This window comes from Phalaenopsis equestris, unplaced genomic scaffold (genome assembly GCF_001263595.1).
Source record: "Phalaenopsis equestris unplaced genomic scaffold, ASM126359v1 Scaffold000302, whole genome shotgun sequence".
NCBI classification, from domain to species: domain Eukaryota; kingdom Viridiplantae; phylum Streptophyta; class Magnoliopsida; order Asparagales; family Orchidaceae; genus Phalaenopsis; species Phalaenopsis equestris.
The window spans coordinates 501241-507780 of NW_018164744.1; the positions used below are offsets into that span (position 1 = coordinate 501241).

At 41.8% G+C, this 6540-nt stretch overlaps 1 protein-coding gene across 1 annotated transcript in view; it reads right to left on the reverse strand.

Moving 5' to 3' along the window:
- The window catches only part of LOC110025566 (probable pre-mRNA-splicing factor ATP-dependent RNA helicase DEAH5), a 16544-nt gene that overhangs the window by 2878 nt on the left and 7126 nt on the right, over nt 1-6540 (reverse strand).

Consider the following 6540-nt stretch of genomic DNA (forward strand, 5'->3'; position numbering starts at 1 on the left):
CCTTCCTCCTCCGCTTTAACCTGAGCCTCCTTCTCGATCTCACGCTCGAGCTCCTTGATGCGCTCTCGATCATCGACACGAGAAAGCCCTGGAAAGGCGGCAGATTCCTTCTTCGAAGAAGGATCAGATGTGGGCTTGGATTTGGATTTGGGGGGTAAGATTGCATGTATGATGGTGAGGAGAGTGCGTACGAAGTAGTCAGGCATCTCGGCTCCGTTTTCCTTGAGCTTGGCGTCAAATTCCTCAACAGACTCGGCTTTCCGGCCATGTTCGGTGATGAACTCCGCGAGAATTTTATCGCCGCAACCGACATGGCTCTCAAGCTCGGTGCAAACCTTGGAAACGAGGGAGAGATACTCGAGCTTCTTGAGGTCATCCTCGGCCTCCATGACTGCTGCGGGCATATAGAAGTAGAATGCGTGGGGTGGGTAAAACTAGGGTTACCTTGCTTTGGTGAGAGCGGACCGGATGGAGGAGAAAGATGGGAGTTCCGGTGGTCTTTCTACGTTGCCATCCCGTCGTTGCCGCTCTAGAGAGATTATTGCGTCTGCATACGGTCTACGGCCACTATTATTTCTGTTTTTTTATTAAAAAAAAAAAATTTGATGGGACCCACCGAAATACATCGGGACCGTAAAGATCAGGGTATCTACGGTCCGGATCGGGCACCGCACACAAGCTGCGTGCGGTGGCCGATCCGTATGGAATAATTTTTCCTTTATCTATCGTGAGCGGTCGGACGGCTGCTACCCCCGTCTACTACATCATTAAATTTATTTCGGAACAAAATCGCTCACATTATTTTGGAGCTATTGAACCCGCACAAATTCATATATTTCACTTCACTAATTTCAAAATAATTCACTTCAATAACTTTAAATAACACCCCAGAGTTTATTTCATAATAATATCTAGATTATTTCGAAATTATTGAAGAGAAATTTATACATTTCACTTCAATAACCTCGAAATAACCCAAAAACAACCTTGAAATAACATCACGGTGTTATTTCGGCCTTATTTCAGGGTTTTGAAGAAAAATACATATATTTTTGTTGAGTGTGGAGCTCGGTAGAGAAAAAAAAAATTATAACTGCTCTTGTTAACTTCCTCCCCTGTCTTCGTCTCTCTCGTTCGTGAACGAAATAGAACCCTCATGTTTCCGTCTCTCTCGCGAAACAGAAAGCTCCCATTTTCGTGAACAAAAAAAGAAGTGCTCCATGTCTCCGTCTCTCGCTCGGGAAGCAGAAAACTTGCTCCCTCTGCGCGACTTTGCTGAAGGTTTGGTGGTTCGATCGAGAGGGAGGAATCACTCACTACCTTGATATTCCTCATCGGCAGGTGTTTTTGCAAGGTGTTGTTTTTGCATGCTCGACAGAAGGAAGAAGAAGGTTGTTTTTCTTGATTTCTTCTTGTTGACTTGGAGCATAAGAGAAATAGGTTTTTCACTTGTACGTATTTCTTCTTCTTCGGTGTTCTTGCTCTTGTGTGAATCTCGGTGTAAAAAGAGAAAGAGAGAGCAAGTGAGAGATCCTGTAATTATCAACGTGATCAAACGATGTAAATTCCCCAATTAGTAAAATCATCTGCAACTCCGTGGATGTAGGCAATTTGCCGAACCACGTAAATATGTGTTCTTTTATGGTGTGAATTTTTCTCGTTTCATTTTTCGCTTCGTCAAAGTCGATCGTTTTAAATTTCATATATACCACAACAACTGGTATCAGAACCAATGGCTGCGGATGAAGTGAAAGTTTCAGGGATCGAGAAGTTCGATGTCACAGATTTTGGTTATTGGAGGATGCAAATAGAGGACTACCTCTATGGGAAGAAATTTTATCTTCCGTTATTGGAGAAGAGACATGAAAGAATGGATGAAGCTGAATGGAATCTGTTTGATCGACGGTTGTTGGATGGACAAGTTCTGGGGGTTTTTTCGATTGATCATGTCGAGATCTGTTGAACACAACGTCGTCAAGGAGAGGACGACTGCAGATCTTATGGCAGCCCTGTCAAGTATGTATGAAAATTCATCGGCGAATAACAAAGTATATCTGATGAAGAAGTTATTCAATTTGAAGATGGTCGAAGGTACGTCTGTTGTACAGCACCTGAATGATTTCAATACTATCACAAATCAATTATTGTCTGTGGAAATTGAATTTGATGATGAGATACGTGCACTTATCTTGTTGGCTTCATTGCCAAATAGCTGGGAAGCTATGAGGATGGCTGTCAATAATTCTGTAAGTAAATCTAAACTGAAATTTGAAGATATTCGTGATGATTTTGGCTGAGAAGGTGCGCAGGAAAGATTTTGGCGAGATCTCAGGTTCGATTTCAGTATTAAATGTTGATTCCAGAGGGAGAATGACAGTGGGAAGATCAAAATCAAAGAACAGAAGTAGGAGCAAGTCAAAGCCTGGTAAACAAGTAAATTGCTGGAATTGCGACAAAACTGACCACAGAATGAGGAACTGCAGGAATCCTAAGAAGAAGGAGAATGACAGTGCAAATGTGGCAACTGAAGAATCACATGATGCACTAATGCTGGCAGTTCATAGTTCTGTTGATGACTGGATACTGGATTCAGGAGCTTCTTTTCATACAACTTTCAATCGGGAGTTGATGCAGAATTATGCTGCAGGTGACTTTGGGAAGGTATATCTGACAGATGAAGAAGCACTGAACGTGGTAGGAATGAGAGATATTAACATTGCATTTCCAAACAAGAACAAGTGGATTATGCAAAAGGTCAGACACATTCCTGAACTGAAAAAAAACATTATTTCTATTGCGCAGCTTAATTAGTGTGGACATTTAGTAGTGTTCTCAGATAACACCTGGAAGGTTACTAAAGGAGCACTGGTACTTGCTTGGGGTAAGAAAACAGGTACGTTATATATGATTACTGGTTTAATTAATAGTGTTGACAGTACTGTTGCAGAGAGCACAGCAGAGTTGTGGCATTACAGACTTGGCCACATGAGTCAGAGAGATATGAAAGAACTTCAGTCCATAGGTAAGCTACCAGAATTAAAGTCAGTTTATCTTGACATCTGTGAGAGTTGCATTAGGGGAAACAGAGAAAGGTCAGTTTCTTGAAAGGTGGCAGGACGCCAAAGACAAGAAAGCTGGATCTTGTACACACAGATGTGTGGGGACTTTCTCCAGTGGCGTCTTTTGGAGGCTCTCGTTACTACGTCACATTTATTGATGATCATAGCAGAAAGGTATGGGTTTATTTATTGAAGTATAAATCTGATGTATTCAGTGTGTTAAGAACTTGGAAAGCCGTGGTTGAGATAGAGACATGCTTAAAGCTGAAATGTTTGAGGTCTGATAATGTTGGTGAGAACATTGATGGTGGATTCAAGGAGTACTGTGCAACTCAGGGAATCAGAATGGAGAAGACCACTCTGGGGACACCACATCAAAATGGTGTTGCAGTGCACATGAACAGGACCATTAATGAGCATGCTAGAAGCATGAGATTGCACACCAGACTACTACCTACTTTTTAGGCAGAAGCTGTCAGTATTGTAGTTTATTTGATCAATAGGTGATCATCTGTTCATTAAACTGTGAATTACCTGAAGAAGTCTCGAGTGGGAAAGAGGTAAAATTTTCTCACCTTAAGACTTTTGGATGTCTTTCTTATATTCTCATTAATCCTGATGCTCGAAGTAAGCTTGTGGCTAAGTCAAAGAAGTGTTATTTCATTAGCTATGGAGATGAGGCATTTGGATATCGTTTCTGGGATGATCAGGGTCGGAAGATCATTAGGAGCAGGAACGGGTGTTATGTTCAAGGACAAGTCCAGTACAGTTTCTGAAACAACACTGAAGAAATCTGAGTTGGTAAGATTTGATGATTTACCATAGGTCACAGTGCAGGACAAAGATGCAGGTGATGAGGAGAGTGGATGCGGGGCATCCACTCCTGTTGTTCCACAGTCAGTTTCAGAGCAGTCTACCCCTACAGTTGTAGTTCGTAGGTCAGAAAGGGCTAGACATTCTCCACAGCGCAACTTTGAACTACATTCTGCTGACAGATGGTGGAGAACCTCAAAGTTATGAAGAAACCTTGCAAGATGAAAATTCAAGAAAGTGGGAGCTTTCCATGAAGGAGGAGATGGATTCTCTGCTTGAAAATCAGACTTGGGAGTTGGCAGATCTTCCATATGGGAAGAAGGCATTACACAACAAGTGGGTGCACCGGGTGAAGACTGAGCATGATGACAATAAGAGGTACAAGGCTAGACTTGTTGTAGAAGGTTTTCAGCAGAAGCACGGTATTGATTATTCTAAGATTTTTTCTTGTGGTGAAGCTTACGACCATCAGAATGGTACTGTCTATGGTGGCTACTGAAGATCTCTTCCTTGATCAGTTAGATGTGAAGACAACCTTTCTTAATGGGAATCTTGAAGAAGATGTTTACATGCACCAACCTGAAGGGTTCTTGATACCAGGAAAGGAAGAGTCAGTTTGCATATTGAAGAAGAGCTTGCATGGCCTGAAGCAAGCTCCTAGACAGTGGTACAAGAAATTTGATAATTTCATGCACAGTGCAGGGTACAACAGATGCAGGCAGATCACTGTTGTTATGTTAGGTATTTTGACAATTCATATATCATCCTACTGTTGTATGTGGATGATATGCTTATCGCAGGTGCTAGTATTGAGGAGATCAATAATTTGAAGGAGCAGATGTCAAAGCACTTTGCAATGAAGGATAGAGTCAAAGATAGAGTCAAAGGCATGTTGAGACTCTCTCGGGCTGATTATGTGAAAAAGATACTTAGCGGGTTCAACATGGATAAGGCCAAACCAGTTGACACACCCTTGAGAAGTCACTTCAGACTAAACAAGAATCAGTCACCCAAGTCAGAGGAGGAACGAGATCACATGAGTAAGGTTCCTTATGCTTAAGCTATTGGTTCACTTATGTATGTTATGGTTTGCACCAGACCCGATATTGCTCATGCAGTGAGAGTCGTTAGCAGATACACGAGTAATCCTGAAAAGGAACATTGGGAAGCAGTGAGTTGGATCTTGAGGTACATAAGAGGCTCTGCAGAAACCGACTTGTGTTTCTCAGGAAAGAGTTCAGAGGTACGGGGCTATGTTGATACTGATCTAGCTGGAGACATTGATACCAGAAGAAGTACTACATGCTAAATTTATACTTTTGGTGGCACTGCAGTATCATAGGATTCTAATATGCAGAAGACAGTTTCATTGTCTACTATAAAAGCTGAGTATATAGCAGTGTCAGAGGCTGCAAAGGAGATGATATGACTACAGAGCTTCTTGGAAGAATTGGGCAAGAAGGATCAGAAGGGCATTCTCTACAGTGATAGTCAGAGCGCCATATTTCTTGCCAGAAATCCAACATTTTAGTCTAGTACTAAGCACAATCAAATCAAGTATCACTTCATACGTTTATTGTTGGATGACAGACAATTGTTGCTTGAGAAAATTTGTAGAAGCCAGAACTCTGATGATATGTTGACAAAGAGTGTTACTCTGGAGAAACTGAAGTTGTGCGCAGTTTCAGTTGGTCTTCTAGCTTGAAAACAGTGGCCTTGAGTTGCAGAGGTGGAGAATAACATGTTTGAAGAAAAGGGCTACGCCACCAGTGGATGATATCAGTCTGAGGAAGAAAAAGTTGGAGTATGTGTACCCGTCTCCAAGTGGGAGATTTGTTGAATGTGGAGCCCAGTAGGGGGAAAAAAAACTATAACTGCTCCCGTTAATTTCCTCCCCTGTCTCCATCTCTCTTGTTCGTGAACGAAATAGAACCCTCCCGTTTTCGTCTCTCTCTCTCTCTCTCTCTCGCGAAATAGGAAGCTCCCATTTTCGTGAAGAGAAAAAAGAAGTGCTCCCTGTCTCCATCTCTCGCTCGCGAAGCAGAAACCTTGCTCCCTCTGCGCGACTTTGTTGAAGGTCTGGTGGTTTGATCAAGAGGGAGGAATCACTCACTCCCTTAATATTCCTCATCGACAGTGTTTTTGCAAGGAGTTGTTTTTTCGTGCTCGGCAGAAGGAAGAAGAAGATAGTGGAAGAAGAAGATTGCTCTTTTTTATTTCTTCTTGTTGGCTTGGAGCAGAAGAGAAATATATTTTTCTCTTGTACGTATTTCTTCTTCTTTAGTGTTCTTGCTCTTGGGAGAATCTCGGTGTAAAGAGAGAGAGTGAGCGAGAGATCCTGTAATTGTCGACTTGATCAAACGGTGTAAATTCCTCAATTAGTAAAATTTTCTGCAAACTCCGTGGATTGTAGGCAATTTGCCGAACCACGTAAATTTGTGTTATTTCATGGTGTGAATTTTTCTCGTTCTATTTTTCGCTTCGTCAAAGTCGATCGTTTTAAATTTCATATATACCACAACATATTTCACTTCTATAACCCAGAAATAACACTGCAGAGGTTATTCCGGGATTATTACAGAGTCCGCAGTTCAACTTTAATTTTTTTCTAGGTGAGTCTTATAAAGCACACGTGGCAGAATATTACTGGGAGTCCCCACTTAAAGCT